This window comes from Capricornis sumatraensis, chromosome 7, assembly GCF_032405125.1.
Source record: "Capricornis sumatraensis isolate serow.1 chromosome 7, serow.2, whole genome shotgun sequence".
Taxonomy (NCBI): Eukaryota; Metazoa; Chordata; class Mammalia; order Artiodactyla; family Bovidae; genus Capricornis; species Capricornis sumatraensis.
In genome coordinates, this window is record NC_091075.1 from 29,948,903 (window position 1) to 29,971,285 (window position 22,383).

Below are 22,383 nucleotides of genomic sequence, written 5' to 3' on the forward strand. Positions count from 1 at the left end.
TAGTGCATAATATTGCCAATGTTATTCCAGAAGAGTTCCTTAATAAGAGATAAATCTTATCATATATTTAAAAAATTTCCTTTCTTTTTATAGCCTGAATTATGTCAACTTATTGACTAGTATCCCAAAGAATACTCTGTGTTATTCAACAGATTGTATGTACATATTCCTTCTTTTATGTGAAAAATATTTACATTTTTCATAATAGTTAACATCTATTGAACTGGTATTACACATATGGTAGGCAGTATTCCAGGTAATTTGGATGTATCAATTACTGTAATTTTTACAACAAAGCTATATAGGAAATATTACCAGTATTGTTTTGTATATGAGGAAAATGAGGCACTGAAAGGTTAAGTAACTTGAGCAAAGTCGCACATTTTTTAAGTGCCAGAGTCAGGACCTGCATCGAGACATGCTATCTCTAGAGTCTGTGTTCTTATTCTTTATACTTCATTACCTCTCAGTCTCAAATACATCGTAGAAGAACTAGAAGACTTATTTATTTTAATCATGTTAGGCTTGTAGAGAAGATAGAGTACTCAGAGTAATTATTTAAAATCAGTGCATGTTTTCCCCAAAATTATATGTGGTAGTTTCACTCTGTAATTACACATACTCCATACATTTTCCATATCTTCGAGCATATAGTCTGACTACAGGAAGCAAAAGGAATTTTGTTCAGGATCAGAAAAAAAATGAGAGCACTAATATGAAAATAAGAAACATGGGGAAAAAATTATAAGGATCTTTGGGCCACATACAAATTGCTTTATACTTCAGGTATAAGTAAATGCAGTATAAGGAGCTATTTAGGTTGGTGCAAACATAATTGTGGCTTCAGATCATGAATTTTAAATCATCATAACTAGGCTCAGACATGTCTTTACTAATCGAAATAGAAACCATTACAATCAAGATATTTTTGCCAATGAGAAATAAGTTTGTTTATTCCTGTAGCTAAAAATTCATGCCTCAGGATTCAACAAACTCTTGGGAAGCATTTTCTGCATCCTGCTGGTTGCAAAAAGTTGCTGAGATGCTTGAAGAAATGGTAGTTGGTTGGTAAGGAGTCAGGTGAATATGCCAGATAAGGCAAAACTTTACAGTCCAATTTGCTCAAATTTTGAAGCGTTGGTTGTATGACATGCAATCAGGCAATGTTGTGGAGAAGAACTGAGCTCTTTCTGTTGACCAATGCTGGTAGCAGGCCTTGCAGTTTTTGTTGCATCTCATCAATGTGCTGAGCATACTTCTTAGACAGAATGGTTTTGTCAGGATTCAGAAAGCTGTAGTGGATCAGATGGGAAATGGGCCACCAAACAGTGACCGTGACCTTTTTTTTTCTGGTGCAAGTTTGGCTTTGGGAAGTGATTTGAAGCTTCTTCTTGGTCTAACCACTGAGCTCATCATTGCCAGTTACCATAGAAAATCCACTTTTTGTCGCATGTCACAATCCAATGAAGAAGTGGTTCCTTGTTGCATAGAGTAGGAGAATATGATACTTCAAAATGAGGATTTTTTTTTTTTTTTAATTTCTGGTCATCTCATGAGGTGCCCACTTACAGAGCTTTTTCACCTTTCCAATTTGCTTCAAGGGCCAGAAGACTGTAGAATGGCTGATGCTGAGTTTTCCTGTAACACCTCGTGTTGTTGTAAGATAATCAGCTTCCATGATCCTCTCAATTGGTTGTTGTCAAATTCTGGTAGCTGGCCACTATGCTCCTCATCCTCAAGGCTCTCATCTCCTTTGCAAAACTTCTTGAATCACCACTGCACTGTATGCTTGTTACCAGTTCCTGGGCCAAATGCATCACTGATGCTGCCAGTTGTCTGCTGGTTTATGACACATTTTGAACTCAAATAAGATAATTGTTTAAATTTGCTTTTTGTGTAACATCAACTTGCATAGTTTAAAATAAACATAAAATAAACAGCAAGTAGCAAGTCATTAACAAAAAAATGAAGTGAGAAATGTGCATTTCCAATTATGCATGACATAATCACATTTAAGAATGTATTCTAATATCAGTTAGCAAATTTCAATAATGTAAAAACTGCAATTATTTTTGCACCAACCTAATATGACTGTAAGTTCTATATGTTGCTGCCAAGCATATGAGAGAGTACTTAACAGAGACACATTGATAACTCTTGATGGAGCAATTATCATTTGCTATATATATCAAGGCTCACAATTAAAACTATTTTTCAGTCTACACTAAAAGACTGAAAGAGTGATTGAGTGATATCTTTTTTCTTTAGTATGTAGTTATTACCTGTTCACAATTAGATGTTACTTACATGAAAATATTACATAATAGTAATAGATTTGGCAATGAGAGTCATAACTAGCACTAATTGTTATTCCACTTACTTAGTTGTTCTGTAAATACTAGACTAATGGAAAGAGGACTTTTCTTTACTCCTAATTAATTAATTTGTACATTTCTTTAGCAGATATTTTCTAGGCATGTTAAATTAGCAGCCTGAGATAAGTTTTATGGAGAAAAAATATAACAAAGAAAGAGGATAGAAAATGCTAGTGGGAGGGATAGCAATTTTTAAAAAAGTAATCAGAGAAGGCACATGGGTAAAGACTTCAATGAGAAAGCAAGCGACATGAGTACATGAGAAACAGACTTTCTAGATGAAACAAAGAACAAACTGTATTTTTTGCGGCATTAGTGCAATAAGGGTGCTCACCTGCTTAAATCTTAGAAAGGAAAGGGAAAGAGCAACAGGAGATATAATAAATAATGGGACATCAAGGTCTAAGACATTTTATCATGAGTGACAGAATATACTATTGTAACGTATTGAGTAGCAGAATGAGTTCACCTGATATATTCAAACAAGATCACCTTAATTTCTATGAAGAAAAGTAGGCAAGGGAGAGACAGGGAGATTAGTTTGGAAGTTAGAATATTAATAAAAGCAAGAAATGATAGCTTTCATTTTGGGTGGGTGAGAAATGTTCAGATTCCAGAAATATTTTTATTGTAAAGTCAATGAGATTGAACATGGATCGTGAGAGCAAAATCAAATCAAGAATGACTCAAGTACTCTATAACTGGAATCATAGCATTTACTATTAACTGAGACGGAGAAGAATGGAAGGTGAGATTTTCTGTGTGTCTATGGAGATGATCAGGACTTTGATTTTGGATGTGGTAAGTCTGAGACAAGTCCATAGGCATTCAGGTGGAAACAATAAGTGGGTAGTTTGCTTAAAAGTATAAATTTCAGAAAAGAGATTTGGTCTTGCAATATAAGTTGGGAGTCACCATCATGTAGATGATATTTAACAACATTAAACAAGAGGGGAAACAAGAGAGCGGAGATGTAGACCTATACGGTCTAATATGATAGCTACAACCAAATGTGGCTCTTGGGCACTGAAATACAGCTATCCTCAATTGAGATGTGCTATATTAAGTGTGAACAATGAATTAGATTTCAAAGACTGAGTGTGCCAAAAAGAACATAAGACAGTTTGCTAGTAACATTTATAGGCTATTAAATATTAAAATAACATCTAGAGCTATTCAAGTAAATATATTACCAAGATTAATTTCACTTATTTCTTTTGTAGTTCATATTGTAGCTCATATTACTACTGGATATTATAGATATAGAGGAACTGAAGTCCAAAGTTTGAGCTCCGTGAAATTCCTAGATTAATACATTTGATGAGGGGAAACTAAAATGTCGACTTGGATGGGGCAGCTAGTGATGTGGGACAGATACTAGGAGATGGTTGAATCCAGAAATTCAAATGAAGAAAATATCCCACAGAGGAAGGAGCAGACATGGAGTTGGATCCACCATATTTAGTTTTTAAATGACTGTGATATCACAAGTAAAGCCAGGGTTGAGAATTAAGTATCAGATTAACAACATAAATGTCATTGGTTCTTGGACAAGAGTCATAACTGTGGAGCTTTGGGGTGAAAGTCCAATTGAAATGCCTTAAAAGAGAGAATTAGAGGAAAGAGATGGAAGAAAATTAGTATAGCAAGCTCTTTTGATGTGCATTATGGTAAAAGGGAAGCAATCAATGAAATAATAGTTGGAGGTGGCAGTATAATGGTGTTGAGAGCCATCTTTTAAGGAAGAGATATATAGCACCATGTTTTTATGCCGACATGAATGATTCAGTATTGAGGAAGTGAATGTTCATGTCAGAGGACTCTTCAGTGACATCCTGATTAGTCTACAGGAGTTGGAATCTACAGCTAAATGCAAGTGAATATGGGCAGCTGACTTGCTCACAGAATACTTAAAATCTAAAGCGGGTTGTGACAAAGTATATCTGCATGGAGAAGATTTGTTACTTAAGTATAAACACAGGTGGGGGTGAGAGTTCTCCCTTTAAAAATGTAAAGAGGTGAGATATGGAAAAAGAGGTAGTTAAGTAGTCCACAATATTCAGAACTTTTATATGAAAATCTGCTTTACATTCAGAAATAAGAAAAGTTTATTACTGAGGAATTACAATCTGGAGTGTGTGCCACAGTATTATTTATTTGAACAAGTGGTAAACTCTAAGGGAGATAAAGCCAGTACTGTGGGAGACCCCAAAACTCTGCTATGATTTCATAAAATCTTGAATAATTCAACCATCATCATACCTGGTGAAGAACAAGCTTCTTCTTCTTTTTTTTTTTTTTTAAAATCATTAAGATTTAACTGTCATTACATCGGGGATGAATCAGTAATGCAAATTCCCTGAAGTTTAATCAGCATGATCCAAAAAACTAAAAAATTTCAACACATACCAAAAAAAAAAAAAACCCTCTAAAGGAGAGAAGGATTAAAGAAATAACAGAGTTTCCATTTCATCAGTAATTCTTTGGCTTTTCTTTGCTTTAATTTCAGGAGCTCACCTTGAAAGTTTTGTTTTCACTACATTAGAGTTACATTCACTACATTGTTTTCACTACATTCTCACTACATTAGAGTTACATTAACTAATAATGAACATATCTTGACATTAAACCAACATAGAAACTATGGTTGCTTAACGATGAAGGAAAAATAGCTGCTTTACAAAATAACAACTTTAAATTTTTATATAAAGAAACAGAGTCCAAGTTTTGCTTCTTCAATGCCCACTAAGTAATTAAGACTCCAATATACCCTATATATCTGAATACTCACTTTTAAGAAAAAGTGTAACTATATGATTCAATATTGAGGAAGTGAATGTTCATGTCAGAGAACTCTTTGGTGATATCCTGATTAGTCTACAGGAGTTGGAATCTACAGCTAAATGCAGGTGAATATGGGGAGCTGACTTGCTCACAGAATAGTGAAAATCTAAAGTGGGTTGTGACAAAGTATATCTGCATGGAGAAGATTTGTTACTTAAGAATAAACCACTTAATTTCAAGTTGAACATTTATTTTTGAATATTAAGTGCCAAATGCTGTGATACAAAAGCAGATGACATTTCCCTGTCTTTAAGAATCATCATATACATAAGCAGAAGTCACTCCTATAGACAAATACTATAATAACAACAATATTGAGGTACAGATCTCACAACTGTGCAGTATATGTACCAAATTTAGTAAAAAGAAAATGCACTGTAACTTGTAAAAATGTGAATAGAATGGTAGAAGTAGAATTTGAACTCAGTTTAATTTAGTTCCAAAACTTATTTCTTTCCTTTAATCCACATTCCCATTGACAAGCAAATAAAATAGAAACAGTATGTATTAGTGATCTATTGTTTGGTTATAAGTTACCTCAAAACGTAGTGGCTTAAAGCATTTATTACCTCAAATATTCTGTGGGTCAAGAATCTGGAAATGGCTTTGCTGAGTCCTCTGATTTCTCACATACTGCAGTCAAGTATCAGCTATAGCCACAATCATCTCTAGGTTCTACTGGAGGTGAAGCCACCCCCAGACTCACTTATGTGGTTGCTGGCAGGATTCAGTTCCCCTCATGTAGCTAGACAGAGGGCACTGGGTTATTAGCCAGAGACTTGTCTTAGTTCTCTGTGACATGAGCCTCTCCATGGAGTATCCCACAACATGGCCGCTTTCTTCATTAGAGTGAGCAAGTCAGAGAGCAAAAGTGGTCTAACAAGACGGAAGCTGAAGTCTTTTTGCAAATTAAACGGGTGTGACATTTCATCCCTCTGGCTCTGTTCTATTCATTGAAAGTATTTCAGTTCACATTCAAAGGGAAGGGATTACATATAAGCATGCATACTAGAACTCAGACATCATTGGGAGCCACTTTAGAAACAGTCGACTATAAAATGTATAAAAAATACAACAGTAGCTCAGAGGAGGAGTTGTTAAATCTTTTCAAGTAGGGGCAAGATTTTAAAAGAAGCAATATATACCTGAAATGCATATTGAAGATGTTATAGTAGTTAGGCAGTAATTTTGTTTTAGAGGTTTGTTTGTTTATGTAGAGGAAGTGTGCTTAAAACAAACGGGTAAGGGAAGGGCGTACTCAGAAGTTATAATAACATGGGAAAATATGTCGAGTCATAAAGCTGTGGAAGCCAGTTGGAGATGAAATTGGGAAAAGTAGACCTTAAATTTGGCAGTGGCCATGATCAATTTAAATAACTGATGAAAAATAATTATAATGTTCTCAGAAGAAAATTGACCATAAATATAATATTTGTTGCTTTTCTAAAATTATCTGTAGATCCAAGTTAAAAACTAACAAAATCTCCATAGTTAATCCAGGGAAAATTTTAAAGGACATACTTACTAGGAAATTGGGATTTTATCCTACAAGGCAACAGTCAGTTTCTGAAGAAATTTTAAGCAAGAGAATGAAATGATGACATTCACTAACAATAGGTGGAGTGTCACTAACTGATTACAGGAAACAAGCCATATTATAAGGCTATTTTAGTAACCTAGGCAACAAAGAGATCTGACTGGAGCTGTGATGTTTAGATAGAGAGAAAGATTAATCTCTAGGAGATACAATCACCTGGACTCATTGACTAATTTAAAACTTGAGGGATACAGAAAGGAGAAGGATTTTAGATTTCTGGTTTTAGAAGCTGCATCATGTGAAAAGAAAATCACAGTGGAGTAGATATTGTTAAGAAAGACTGTAAAATGGAGCTGAGAGACCACTGAGGAAGTGTGACTTAATGTATGTCTCAGCCCAGATGGAATCTAAACTTTTGACCACGTATTGTCTTAACCAGGCATCCAGAACATCTGCCAGAAACTCCAGATACTTACTGAACACTTAGCTAAAGTAACTTGTGACAGCCTATTCCTTAGGGACAAATATTTCTTTTCCTGCATCACAGTCAATCTCAACTCCTGCTAAATGACTTTTAAGAACCATGCAAGTTTTGTTTTTATAATCCCCTGAATCTTTCTCTTCTTCAGAACACTCTTTCATTTTCACCCAAATCAGTGTCTCTGGAATTGCAATTTTTAAGACTCCAAAGAACGTTCTTTGTTTATCGCAGCCTTGACACTGATTATTGTTCAACAGTGATAACATTTAGAGAGAATAAAAAAATCCTTATTTCTTTCCTATGGAGGGAGAAACCCAGTTCTTTACTACTTTTTTCTTCTCTGTGAGTCCCCTTTACTATTTACACAAAACGTTTCACTTTGGGTACCTCTGGTCACCAATTGTGTGGGGATTTTTCCTCCATAAGTAGAAGCAGGTCTCCAGGACACAAGCTGGTTGCCCTACAATTTAACTTGGTCTTTAACTATCTACCTGAAGACAATGACAGATCCCACAAGTTAAGGCTCAGTCCCACAAGACTGCTCCCACCCCCACTTCAGATGACAATCACAAGCCTAGCTCATCACCTATACTTCTGGCAAAACAGCTGTAGGTTGATGATTCCAATGACCTCCTCCTCAGGTTTGATCAACTTGGTACAGTGGCTCACAGAACTCAGGTGAAACACTTATGTTAACTAGTATATTAAAGGATATGATAAAAGAATCATATAAGCTAAGATGAAGAAATATATAGGGTGACGTCTGGTTCTGGGTGCAGGAGCTTCTCTGTTCCTGTGGAGTTTGGGTGTGTCACCCTCTCGTATGTTTGCCAACCTGAAAACTCTCTTAACTCATGCTTTTAGGGGTTTATGGAGGCTTCTTCATGCAGACATGATCGATCATTAATTCTATTTCCAGCCCTCTCCCTTCTCAAGAGAATGTGGAGGGGGGTGCTTCTAATCATGGCTTGACTTTTCTGGTGAGCGGCCCTCATCCAGGAACCCACCCAGAGTTGCTGACTCATTAGAACCAAAGATACTCCTGCTGCTAAGTCGCTTCAGTCATGTCCAACTCTGTGAGACTCCATAGACGGCAGCCCACCAGGCTCCATCATCCCTGGGATTCTCCAGGCAAGAACACTGGAGTGGGTTGCCATTTCCTTCTCCAATGGATGAAAGTGAAAAGTGAAGGTGAATTCACTCAGTGGTGTCCGACTCTTGGTGACCCCATGGACTGCAGCCTATCAGGCTCCTCCGTCCATGGAATTTTCCAGGCAAGAGTTCTGGAGTGGGGTGCCATTGCCTTCTCTGAAGATACTCCTATCACCGAGGAAATTACAAGGGTTTTGGGAGACCTGTGTCAGGAATATATAGATATATAGATATAGATATACAGCATCTATCCCCAGTTATATTGTATATAAATAATATATATCTATATATTTCTATTATCTCAGAGTATATATTAACACATATGCTATTTTTTCTTATAAATAAAAGAATAAATGTAACATTGGTAAAACAGATATGCCTCTATTGGCTATTCCTAACATTGCTAGAAATAAGATTGAGAATCCCTTAGACAGCAAGGGGATCAAACCAGTCAATCCTAAAGGAAATCAGTCCTGAATATTCATTGGAAGTACTGAGGCTGAAGCTGAAGCTCCACTACTTTGGCCAACTGATGCGAAGAACTGACTCATTTGAAAAGACCCTGAAGCTGGGAAAGATTGAAGGAAGGAGGAGAAGGGGATGGCAGAGGGTGAGATGGTTGGATGGTATCTCCTACTTGGTAGACATGAATTTGAGCAAGCTCCAGGAATTAGTGATGGACAGGGAAGCCTGGCGTGGTGCAGTCCATGGGATTGTAAAGAGTCAGACACGACTGAGTGACTGAACTGAACTAAATATTGTTTAAATACAATATCTGCCTATAATAGAAATAAATTTCATGATACCTGGAGAAAAATGAAAGTAGAGAGGAACTGTCTACCATAAAAATGAGATAGAAAATGCTGAAAATGCCCAATGCTTGTCTTAAAATACTGTAGACTAACTAATGGAATTGCACTTCTTAATTTAATTAATGAAGTTTGCAGCCAGAAAATGCTTCTCTCTATGTTATTAGTCTGACATTCGTTTGGCTTATGTAAGCCAAACAATATTTCAAATCACCTTAGTTTCAGGGTTTTCCATCTTATTTTATTCCTTTATCCTTGTTCCTTGTCCAACTCCAATTCTCCTTGAAAAATGCAACTGAGCTATGATAGACAAAAGGAATAGAAAATCATAGAGGTTTGAACTGTATTCTTTCCCTTGGCAGTGCCAAACTGGTTATCGTTTGAGAATCAAGGCCCTGAGAATGACCTTGGTCTAGGTTTCAGAGATCAATTCCCTGTCCTTCTGCCCTCTAGCCACCTTCTCCCGACCTCTGACAGGTTTCAGTTGATTTCAGTCGCTCAGTCGTGTCTGACTCTTTGTGACCCCATGAACTGCTGCATGCCAGGCCTCCCTGTCCATCACCAACTCCCAGAGTCCACCCAAACCCATGTCCGTTGAGTCAGTGATGCCATCCAACCACCTCATCCTCTGTCGTTCCCGTCTCCTCCTGCCTTCAATCTTTCCCAGCATCAGGGTCTTTTAAAATGAGTCAGCTCTTTGCATGAGGTAGCCAAGATATCGGAGTTTCAGCTTCAACATCAGTCCTACCAATGAACACCCAAGACTGATCTCCTTTAGGATGGACTGGTTGGATCTCCTTGCAGTCCAAGGGACTCTCAAGAGTCTTCTCCAACACCACAGTTCAAAAGCATCAATTCTTTGGTGCTTAGCTTTCTTTATAGTCCAATTGGTTTAAGGGTTGTTGTTTAGGGAGCAATATATTGACCCTTGTAGAAAAATTTAACAGTGAAAAAATGCCATATGAATTCTTATGTTCTTTCATCTGAGCTTTGGCCTAATGATAACTTCAATTTAATACACTAATAATGTTAGGGTCATTTGGATGAACCATCAACAGTAAAACACATGTTTACTGAGTTCCTATACATGGAATACAGGAATGAATATAATATATTTACAAGCTACAGTCATTCTCTTTAAGAATTATAAACCTAGTAGAAGTCCTAAGAGTATATAATTAATTATGAAGAAAATAAAATTTATAAACATGACACTGTTAATATAAAGTATTCTGAAAATCCAGAGAAAGAGGTCATGCATTTCAATAAGAACTCAGAACTATTTCATTTAGTAGGTGGCATCTTAGACAACCTATAAGCAACCAGTAAGATTTTTGAGAAGTAGAAACGAAGCAGAAGAAATGGGAGAAAATACACTCATGAGATTTCAGGAAATCTTACTGTTTTTTGAAGTTTTTCCAAGGAAAATAAAAATGAACTTAGAAAGATATAGTTGAATTAAAATTAGTTTAGGCTTGTTACTAAAACTATTTATTGATCTCTGTTACAAGAACTGGCTGGCTGTTTACCAATCCTGTTTTTTCTTCCTCCCTTGCATAGAGAAAACTTGCATTTACTAGCATATATTGCAGTTGGGTGTGGCCAAGTGACTGAATTTTGACAATAATGTAAAGTGTGCTACTTACAGAGGTGATCCATAAAAGACTGAGTGTAATCCTCCATGTTCTTTCCCTTCAGAACAAATTCGGAATACTCAAATTACCTGATTTGATGACTTGGATTAGTTAAGAGTTTTTACATAAGGCACCAGGAACATGATATATAAGATAAAACCTGCTAAATTAGACTTCATCAAAATTGAAAACTTGTGTTCTATGAAAGAACTCAGAGAATGAAGAGATCAATCACAGAGCCAGAGAAACTATTTTAAAATCAGATTTCTGACAAAGTTTATAACTAGAATGCATTAACTTTTCTAAAAGTCAAACAATGAAAGAAACCCCAATATTAAAAAGCAAAAGATCTGAACAGACACTGCATCAAAGAAGATATTTTGATGGGTGAAGGCATAGGAAGAGATATTCAAGAAAGCTAATCATTAGGGAGATGTAACCTATAGTCACACAAGATACAGGTATATACTTATTAAGCTTGCTAAAATGAAAAAAAATTACTTACCATATCAAGTGATGGAGACGATGTGGGGCAACTGGAACTCACATTTTGCTGGTACAAGTGTAAAATGATACAACTGCTTTGGAAAAGAGTTTGGCAGCTTCTTGTAAAGTAAAATTTACACTTGACATACGATCCAATAATCCACCTCCTAGGTATTTGGCTTAGAGAAATGAAAATGTATAATCACACAAAAGTATGTTTCTGAATGGATATCAGCTTTTTGTTAATCAGCAAAACTGAAATCAAACACTAGTTCTGTTGTGGAATAAACAAACTTTGATACATCAATGCAATGAAATTTTACTTGGCAATAATAGGAATAATGCAATAATACAGATATATCTCAAATACATTTTGCTAAGTGAAAGAAGTTAAACACTCAAATACATTGAACAGCAGAGGAATTCTACAATGATAATCACTTCTAAAATAAAAAACAAAAATAGTATTTTCAAGTTCCTGAGTTTATGAACCTCTGTATTTTGCTACATCATACAAAATAACATAGGAATTTTTTAAAAAAGAATATTTCTATATATTTTATTTTTAATGCTCAAAGTATTTTAAATAACTCTCATCAAAATAGTAAAAGGAAAGTTAGAAAATTAGAGAATAATTAGATAGTAGGTTAGTTTATATGTATTTGGTTAGGGAATTAAAGTTTTATTTGTGACCCAACCACAAAATTGCAAGTTTGACATGTATTATTGGTATTAATAGCAATACTTCTACTTGTTTTTATTTATTACTGCAACTGCAAAGTTATATATTTCACTGAACATTATAGTTGATTACATATCAAACTTTAATATTCAGATGATACTCTGGTGACAGTCTAAATATAAATACTAACGTAAAAAGAAGTAACAAGATCTAAAAGAATAGGCAAACTTTGTTAGTAAAATACTCTCTGCCATACATTTGTCTTTCTTTTCCTAAAACAAATACATATGCATTTCAAACCTATTTCTCAGAAAATAATTTGTATCAACTTCATGCATAATTCAACAAGGTAAATTCTGACATTTTAAAACTCTTTCTGTAGGTGTTAAAAATATTTTCAAGAAATAACGTTACCAGATACAGGAAGAACAGTCATCACTTACTATTAGAAACTGCGTGTTCCACATTCCCCCACAAGCATGAGATATAAACAAAGGAGATGACAATCACATATTTTGCTATTTCTAGATGTGCTATTCTTATTCATATATGCTAACAGTTATAGAGTTTTCATTCTTTAATAATACTAAATTAGAAAACATGAAAAAAAATTTTTTTAACTTACAGTCTTTCAGTACTACTCATTAGATTTAAGAGAAAGAAGAGAGAGTAAGAGAAGAGAGGAGAGAATGACTGAGAGGATTTGGGGAAAGAAGAAGGAAAAAGAAAGAAACCTAAATGCAAACTTTAACATCCAACTCTAAGTTGAATTTTGATTTAACCTACTAACATCTTGATTGAAACTAAAATGCCCATCACAAATATGAATGTCTTTTGCTCCCAACAATTTACAGCACTTTATGGCCTATTTCATTGCATCATAAATGTCATGTTCCATGAAATGTCATAAAATGACATGAATTACAGCTATCATCTAGTCTGTGTCTGAAAAGAACGAGATACTGGCTCCTGCTCAGGTAACATTGTGCTTTTTGTGCTTGAAAGCTCTGTGTACTGTGACACTGAATTAATTAATCTTATCATCCAAATGTACTGTTGTCCTCTCTCAAACAGTACTTCCTTAGTCTGGAGAGTACATACATAACCGAATTAAGCATCTTTCAATTATAATGCTGTTATTTCTTTAAATATCAGCTATTTAAATAGTCTTAAAAATTTCATCTTAACAAAGCTCTCTGGCATGACAATACTTTACAACTAAGGTTTCATTTTCAATATTAGGACGTTTGCTGCTTTGGGAGTTATTAACGTGCATGAGTTTTATCATACTGTTTAAACTCCATAATGAATGCCATGTTCTTTGGCTACCCCATTCTCCCATTATTGTGTGCATGCCAGAATGCAATTTAATAGTTTCCTAAATGTGAGTAAGGAAAAAGAGAAAAGACCATAATGATGCTATTCACACACTTGTGCTGCCTGTACCTGTATTACTAAATCTATTCTTCACAACTTGGTTTTACTATTCAGCTTTGATCCAGCTGGAAATTTAGCTTGCTAGCTAAAAAGCAGTTTTTGAAATGTTAATTTTCAATTTATATCAATATTTCTTCTCTTTTTTCTTAATCCAAATAGAGAAATGATATAACTCTTAGACTGTACCTAAGAGTACATTTTAATGTAACTGTTTATTCAACAAGTACTTACTGAACCCCTTCTGAATCTGGGTACTGCCACTTAGAGGAAGAAATAAACATGGCAATCGCTGTTTCTACCTTCATGACACTTATCCAGGAGCTCAGAAAACAAATATGTAATTGTACATCCAGTTCTAAGGGTTTGATTTCGGTAAGCTAAGGCATCTTCTACAGAATGCCATTACTCCAGATCCATAGAGGAATAAAAATTGAAACACTTGAACCAGCATTTTCAATTCTGCAATCCATTTCTTTTCCTTCTTAGTGAATTTTTCCTGTACTTTTCCATTGAGTAGATTATAAGCAAACTAATGCAATCCCTCCTTCTTTGTAGGGGTGCATATTTGTGGACAACCAAGGTAACTGTAATAGTGGACACTTTACTATTCTTGATTTTCCATTCTCATTCAGTATATTCCTGCTGCCAACAGGAAGTAGTGAGTAACTGAATATCCTGAGTAGTAATGAACATCCTGGGCCTCTGGATCTATCTAGTTCTCTCTCCTCCTTTTACCTTCCTTAACAAAACATTTGTGTCTTAGTTCTTTCAACACCCAATTAGTTCTTTACCAAGTGGTAATTGCCAACCCCTACCCTGACATATAATAGTCATTCAGTAAATGACACAACCCTGGAAATAAGCTACAGAGAGTTTAAAAAATATCTGCAGAATCATGGTTCATTCCATTTGGCATGATATTTTTACCTTGTGTTTTTCTTAAATAATTACTTCTGTGCAGAAAGAAGCTAAAACAAAGTTTTAAAATTTTTGTCAGGGTTAGACAAAAGAGCCATAAACCAGTGGAATTTGTCATATTGGAGGCTTATGTGATTGGACAATGAATTTTAAGGCAAATATGCTTATTATAATGCCCCAAGAGAAAATCCTAAAGCCCAGCTCAGAAACAATAGTCAGAGTTTACATAAGGCAATTTAAATATTCCAAGGGAGGAAATCACTGCAATGCTTGGGGCACTTCATAATGTGGAAAAATACAGTGAGAAAAGCTGTGAGCCTAATGTTTCAATCATACTAAGTATATACGGGAATAATTTCCTTGACCTCAGTTTTTCTAAAGTGGCTCTTAATTAACAAAGAAAAAATTGGGAGGAAAATGTCTGCTTAAGGTTTTGTAAAGTTCTGAAACTTGCATCTGTGTCCTTTGTGTAAAATATGCCTGTTGTTTCAATACAATTTATAATTTTTTCAAGGAATTTATTTTTCAGTTTGGCATACCATGAGAAATCTCTGCATTTAGAAAAACTATGCAGACAAAGTTTGAACTATCTGTGGTTTTCTAATAATTCCAATTGCAAGAACTTCTGACTCAGGAAAAAAAAACAAAATCCGTAGGAACATTTAACTACTTGGAAGAGAGGTGCTGGATAATGACAAATGAGATATTTGGCCTTGCATGACTAAGTCAATGAGGAACATTACAATATATTACTTTAAGTTTGCACAGGCAATCATATTTCCTATATGGTTTGCTAGGTTCCAATATACCTTTTAAATTTTCCATCTAATTTGGTCTCTTAATTTCATTGTTTTATATTGGTATATTTCTGGTGATCTTTAAAAAGAAAGTTTAAATGTATTTAAAGAAAGTTTTACTTTGTGAGTGACATTATGCCAGGCATATTAAAAGACATACTATGCCATGAAAGAGTTTAAGCAGTCTATAATGAGGAAAAGCTTGGTCCATTTATAGAAGAAAAATGCATAGTAATAGTAGGGAGATGTTTTGAATATTAAGCATTTTTCTCATGATTTCATTTTTAAGGGTACATTGAAATCTCAATTGTTAATAATAGCAGAAAAAGAAAAACATTGAGGGTTGATTTGCAAAAGATGAGTAAGAAAAATATGTGCATTCATTACAGTCCCACTCTTGTTCATTTCTTTTGTTTTTGAAAGAACAGAACACAGGTAGAAATTTTCAGGCCTTTGAAAACATTTTACACCTTTTCACATGTGAACATTTGGTGCACATCTTTTCTATCTTAATGTTTCCTCTTAAACTCTATCATTTCTGAAAAGACAAATTTAACATTTTAGTATTTACTATATGGCTACAATGTTCAAGACTTGAATATTCTGTGAAAGTCAAGATTTGTGAGGATGAATAAAAGTCGAATTGAAGAGTTCTTCAGAAAACCACAGAATTTGACATTGAACAAAATACTGTTTATATGATACATTATAGCTGCTTTTTGTTATATCTTTAGGTTAAAGTGTCTGCCTGCAATGCATGAGACCTGGGTTCGATTCTTGGATCAGGAAGATCCCCTGGAGAAGGAAATGGCAACCCACTCCAGTACTCTTGCCTGGAGAATCCCATGGACAGAGGAGCCTGGTGGGCTACAGTCCATGGGATCACAAAGAGTCAGACACGACTGAACGACTACACTTTCTTTCTTTCTTTTTTCTTTCTTTCTTTCTTTCTTTCTTTCAGAAAACCACAGAATTTGACATTGAACAAAATACTGTTTATATGATACATTATAGCTGCTTTTTGTTAAGTCTTTGCATGAAATACTGTTAGTCCTCTGGTCCTCATGACTTTCAGCAGGCTAGTGACTTGTTGCTTTGCCATGATGACTAAATTTGAGTGAACATGTGTTGGTTGCCTGTAGAGTTTTGTATGCTAACTTGCTGTTAAATAGACAAGGCTTCTCTTCTCTCTAAATTTCACAGAATTATATTGCAGAATAGAAGAAATAAACATGCAACTTAGCTGAACTAGAAACATAAATATTCCATAATGTTTGAAGGAATGCCATTCAGCTAACAATACTGTTATAAGAGAATTCTTTCCTGTATGTTGATTTTATCTTAAAGTGAAGGGATGAATTATTGTTTCAGAGAAATTGTTTAAAGAAAGCTTTTTTTTTTTTTTTTCATCATTTGTTCTTGGTCAGATCCAGAGATTTCTTCAACTGAATTGCTTTATTCATTCACTGAATCTAAATTCACAGAGTATCTGTTATGTGGCAAAGTCTATGCTAGATATTAAATGTACAGAGATGCAGAACCTTGTCTCTAAGCTGAAGGAACTTACAGGTTGAGGGAAACTCAGCTAAGAATCAATTAAGTGCAACATGAAAACTAAATTTCACCAACACTTCAAGGAAGCTATAATTCTTATTTAAAATTTCCCAGATTTTCCAACTAATTTTATAAGTTGAGTAAAACACTGATACCAAAACAATAAAAAATAATGCAAGAAAAAGTAGAACATTTTCACATGTAAATAAGAATGCAAGATTCAAAATAAAGTATTAGTAAATACAAACTAACACTGTGTCAAGGGGAAAAAAACACCTCAAAAGGTAGTCTTATTGTTAGGGGAAGCACACTGATTGAAACCACCCACCCTGGCCAGGCACCATAGTAACAGTTTGCATGAGTTCTTTTAGGATGACAGGCGGTCCTGGTAAGGAACAGGGAACTAATAAGCCTCTACCAACCAGAAGAGTTCGGGAAAGGTCAAAAGGAGACAACCTGTCTGACCACCTCCCAGAATCCTTCTCTCTGGCATCCATCTTGGCTGAACAAGGCGTGCACCACTAAGAAGGACTCTGAGTCAGAATGATTGGCTAAGGACAACCTGGAAACCAATCCCATCACCATAAAACCCGAGACTGAAAGCCATGTGACAGAGCTGTTCTCCTGGGTTCCCTTACCTTACTGCTCTCCACCCGGGTGCCCTTTCCCAATAAAATCTGTTGCTTTGTCAGCAGATGTGTCTTCTCGGACAATTCATTTCTAAGTGTAAGACAAGAGCCCAGTTTCAGGCCCTGGAAGGGGTCCCCTTTCCTGCAACATTATGACTTCAAAGATTAGTTGATGTCAGGAAATATATTAATGTAATTTATTCCAATAATAAGATTAAAGGAAATAAAATAATATTGATACACTGATAGGTAACCAATATCATATTTTGTATTACTGAAACATAACTTCATTTTTTTCTGAATACCTGTCAGAAAGCTATGGCAAAGACTTATCTTCAAATACATTGATGCCTATTTTTACATCTCCTTTCAGTGTTGAACTAAATATTTGCCTAAAGTTAAATGAATATGGCTGACAATTTAACACCTTACAAAGTTGGTGATATTTAAATTTCTTTCCTTAATGATGCATTATGTGTTCTTTTTTTTTTTTTTTTTTGCATTTTGTGTTCTTAATCCTTGGATCTTTGGATTTATCTTAAGCTCCTTTATGGTTATTTATAATTGCATTGTATTATTTACCCACAACCACCCCCAAAATTCTCAAATTAAAAAGCCTGCATTCCAAACATTAAATAATTTGACTGATATTTGGAATGTATTTTCCTGTAGAAAATGGTCTAGATAATTATTAGTTCAGTTCAGTTCAGTTGCTCAGTCATGTCCGACTCTTTGAGACCCCATGAATCATAGCATGCCAGGCCTCCCTGTCCATTACCAACTCCCAGAGTTCACTCAGACTCACGTCCATCGAGTCAGTGATGCCATCCAGCCATCTCATCCTCAGTCGATCCCTTCTCCTCCTGCCCCCAATCCCTCCCAGCATCAGGGTCTTTTCCAATAAGTCAACTCTTCGCATGAGGTGGCCAAAGTACTGAAGCTTCAGCTTTAGCATCATTCCTTCCAAAGAAATCCCAGGGCTGATCTCCTTCAGAATGGACTGGTTGGATCTCCTTGCAGTCCAGGGGACTCTCAAGAGTCTTCTCCAACACCACAGTTCAAAAGTATCAATTCTTTGGCACTCAGCCTTCTTCACAGTCCAACTCTCACATCCACACATGACCACTGGATAATTATATAAAACCTATTAATACTAGGGTATAAACTTAATGAAGAAAACAAACCTACATTCTATGTAAGTGAAATATAGAAGTAATATTAAAGTAGTGAAATAAAATACTTTGTGATATAAGTAATACATATACAAATAAAATGTGTAATGAGAAAATTTCAATTTTCCTTGGATTCTTGTCCTTGATGCAAGTAAGTTGAGGTTCTAGACTCTCCACGGACAATTAAAAATCAATAGAAACTGTTTTGGGCTTTTCTGTTTTGATTTCTTTTCCCCCACGTATAGTTTCACTTCAAAGTGAATATTTTAATTATTGAAAATACTATAATTATTTTAAAATTAAAATTTAATTTATTTAAAATTAAAATTAAATCTTAGAAGAAATTTATTAAATGTTATTCCAGTCTTTTATTGGATTACAACTAATGTTTTAAAAGATAAGTAAATGACTGAATTTATATAAGAGCAAAAGTCAGAGGACAGAAAAAGAGTATACCTGACAGATCATTTTATACAATATGAAATAAGGATGACTTAGGGAATATATGTACTTCCTCTTTGAGAGAGAGAAAGGAACAGTATGTTAATCTGTTCTGCCAGCCACTAGTTCGCATCAGTTATGTCCAAGTATATGATAATATCTCAGTTATTATCCAAAGCAGGCGTGAATAATCTTGGGGTGCACATCAAGATGTACAAATAGTTGAAAATATAGAACATTAACCATACATATACTTGTGGCAAAATTTTGATAACTACATAACTAAATGGACTGTTTCTAACAATTTTGGTAGAGTTACAATGTAAAACAGTAAATTCCAATGTAATTTGCTATTTTTGTTTAAAAACTAATTTAAATGTAATCTATTTCTTCTTTCTTTTTAATTGAGTTGTACAAGATTACCCTTATTTAATAAAAAACAAAAACTCCAAAATGAAACATGCATAATCTTTTCAACATACTATTTATGAGTACCTATTGCTGATATTCAACAAAACACATAGTTTTAGTTATCTTAGAATTACATTAAAAAAGAACATAAATTCACAGTTGAAACTTGTGAAAAATATAATGGAGGAAAAGAAAAGGATGCAATGATATACAGCCAAAGGAAGAGGGGGAGGGAGTTAGGGGGAGGGAGTTGTAGATGAAGTGAAGTGAAAGTAGCTCAGTGGTGCCTGACTCTTTGCAACCCCATGGGCTGTAGTCCATGGAATTCTCCAGGCCAGAATACTGGAGCGGGTGGCCATTCCCTTCTCCATGGGATCTTCCTCACCCAGGGACCAAACCCAGGTCTCCCACACAGATGGCAGATTCTTTAGCAGCTGAGCCACCAGGAGATCCATTATGGTCTTGCTCAGAATGGCATTTCAGCTGCAGCCTGAAGGGTGACTAGAAGTTATGCATCTGGAGAAAAAAGGGTGTGCAGAATAAATAGCTAATTAAATAATAATAGTTATAACAATCAGTTTGGATGAAGGAAGAGCTTGTAAAAAAAACTCCAGGTGGGTTGGAGGACTTCTGAGCAATTGGAGGCAGTGATGCTGAGACAGGCTGGGACCTGGGAACCTTTACTGCATTGTTTGCACCTGGACAAAAATCTCCTCAGGCAACAGGATGCAAAGAAACTATAAGGGACTAAAAATGACTGCATGCCTGAACAATGGGTCAAATCATGAGCAACAAGATACAAAAAGGCCAAAACACCAACTGTGACTTCTTAGGTGCCAGGAGCAAAAACAGGGTACCACACATGATCTCTGCATACAGCAGCACCTAGTGGTGGGCAGACACCTAAGACACCTCTCAGGCCCAAACACCAGTTTCCCCCCACCTTCACCCTATGTAGGGAAACAGCTCACCAGATCATCTCCCTCCACCCCCCACAACTCGCCCCCACAAAAGTAAGCTGCAAAGGCACTTGTTACTTCTTGCTCTCCTGTGCTACAGCAGGAGTTTCAGTAAAGGCTTGCCTGAATTTCTCATCTGGCTCCTTATCAATTTCTATTAATTAAAGAGTCCAAGAACCCAGTTTGGTAATAATATGAGTAGAGGTTGGAATTAAATCTTGAGGTTTTTACATTATTATGAATTTAAAGAGGAGGTTAAGACTGTGATAACATTATTGCCATGACAGACATTCCCCACCCCCCTCCCCCCCTCCCCCCCGCACTTTGGAGGATCAAATACCATCACTAATTGGGTATAGAGTAGACAAAAAAGAGGAAAAGCATAGGGGCTTAAAGGTAAGGTACTCACAAGCCAGCAAAGACAGCTACAGAATCTGTTATTGTATCAACAATTAACAGAAACACACAAAATGGAATTTATGGATACATGTAACAGGAAAGTTAAAGGCTTGTATAGCTTGAGATACATTGTATTGACATGCTCAAACAATGATGCAAAAAAAAAAGCTATGTTTGATCATCTCTTAGCTTTTTTTATGTGTGTGATTTTATTTTTCATATGAAGTGACTCATTGCCAGTAGCATCTCCAAAGTCATATTCTACCCATCTAGTAAACCCAATGACATAGTGCTTCTTTCTCAATAATTCCCATAATAAAGCCTCCTTTAAATCCAAGTCACCCACCCATCCTTGAACCACTCATGACTAGGAAATGATGTAGGAAATGGAATACCCTCCTAGCTCCAGGCCTGACTCACATCCCCAGTCCTCAGTGGGCATGTGGTGAGGCTTTTCTGAATCAAACTGACTCAACATTACTGAGGTTGCAGAAGGTGTTCGCCAAGGAAAAATCAGGATGATATTATTGGAAGAAGTAGAAATTTACGCTAGATGGTGGACAAGTAAGGATGTAGGGGATTATGAAGGTAATCGGAATAGGGAGAATCAGAAAAGGACCAGACGAAATTAATGTCGGGAGATCGAATCCATGAGATTTGTAAACACAAGTCCAAAGACAGGATAAAAGTAAAAATACATATACACGCTACAGACAAGCAGCAAGGACAGCACAGGAAACTATAATCAATATTTTGTAATAACATATAAAGGGAAAATAATCTGAAATCACCTGAAACATTGTAAGCTGTCGGGAGCCGTGTTAGGCATTACTGACAAAATGGAGACACGGCCCCCAGCCCCCTCTCCTCATTCCGCAGGCACGGATCCCTGGATGAAGGAGTTAGGCCTTGTAATTCTGACTTGTCTTTTCCTCTCCTTGACTGAGTTGACTGAAAAGGAATATTAAGGTGCTTATTGTTCTTGAGAGGAGCATGAGAAGGCACAAAGGCTTCTGCAGCATTGCTCAGAAAATAATTCATAAAGTTAATCATTGACATTTGTTCAAGGACTTTTACAAAAGAGTGTTCCAGGATGAGCACATAGGCCGCAGCTTGAGGCCATGAGAGGGATTTCTATCTGAAGCCTATTTGTGAGGAGAATGTTTATGGCAAAGGAGTTTATTGAATTTAGGGCTTAGAAATAATTAAAACAGTTAGAAGTTAAAGATTTAAGGAATGTTGTAAAGTTAGCATATTTTACTATAGCTTATAGAAGTTAGGAATTTTTAGAGACCCTATAGCTAGAAGCCTTTTTAAGAGACAGTGAGCTCAGGATGTTAGGGGCAAACAGGATTTAGGAAGATAAGTAGTAAACTGAGGAATGTAGCATGAGTTACAATGTAATCACAAGTTAACTATTGGACACATTAGAGGAGGCAGAGAGTAGATGATAAGGTTGAATCTGAGAGAATCACTGAAGCAGGAACTCTTTTTGTAGAGCAACAGTGATTTATGGGGATAATAAATCTGGGAGAGGGGGATCTGAAAATGTCAAACCTCTGGCCTAATGCTTTTGTGAAAGTATAAAAGAGAATCTTAAACTTGAAATAAACAGGCAGTCCATAGAAAATTAAGAGGCTGCCTTATTCGTTGACACCGTTCACCT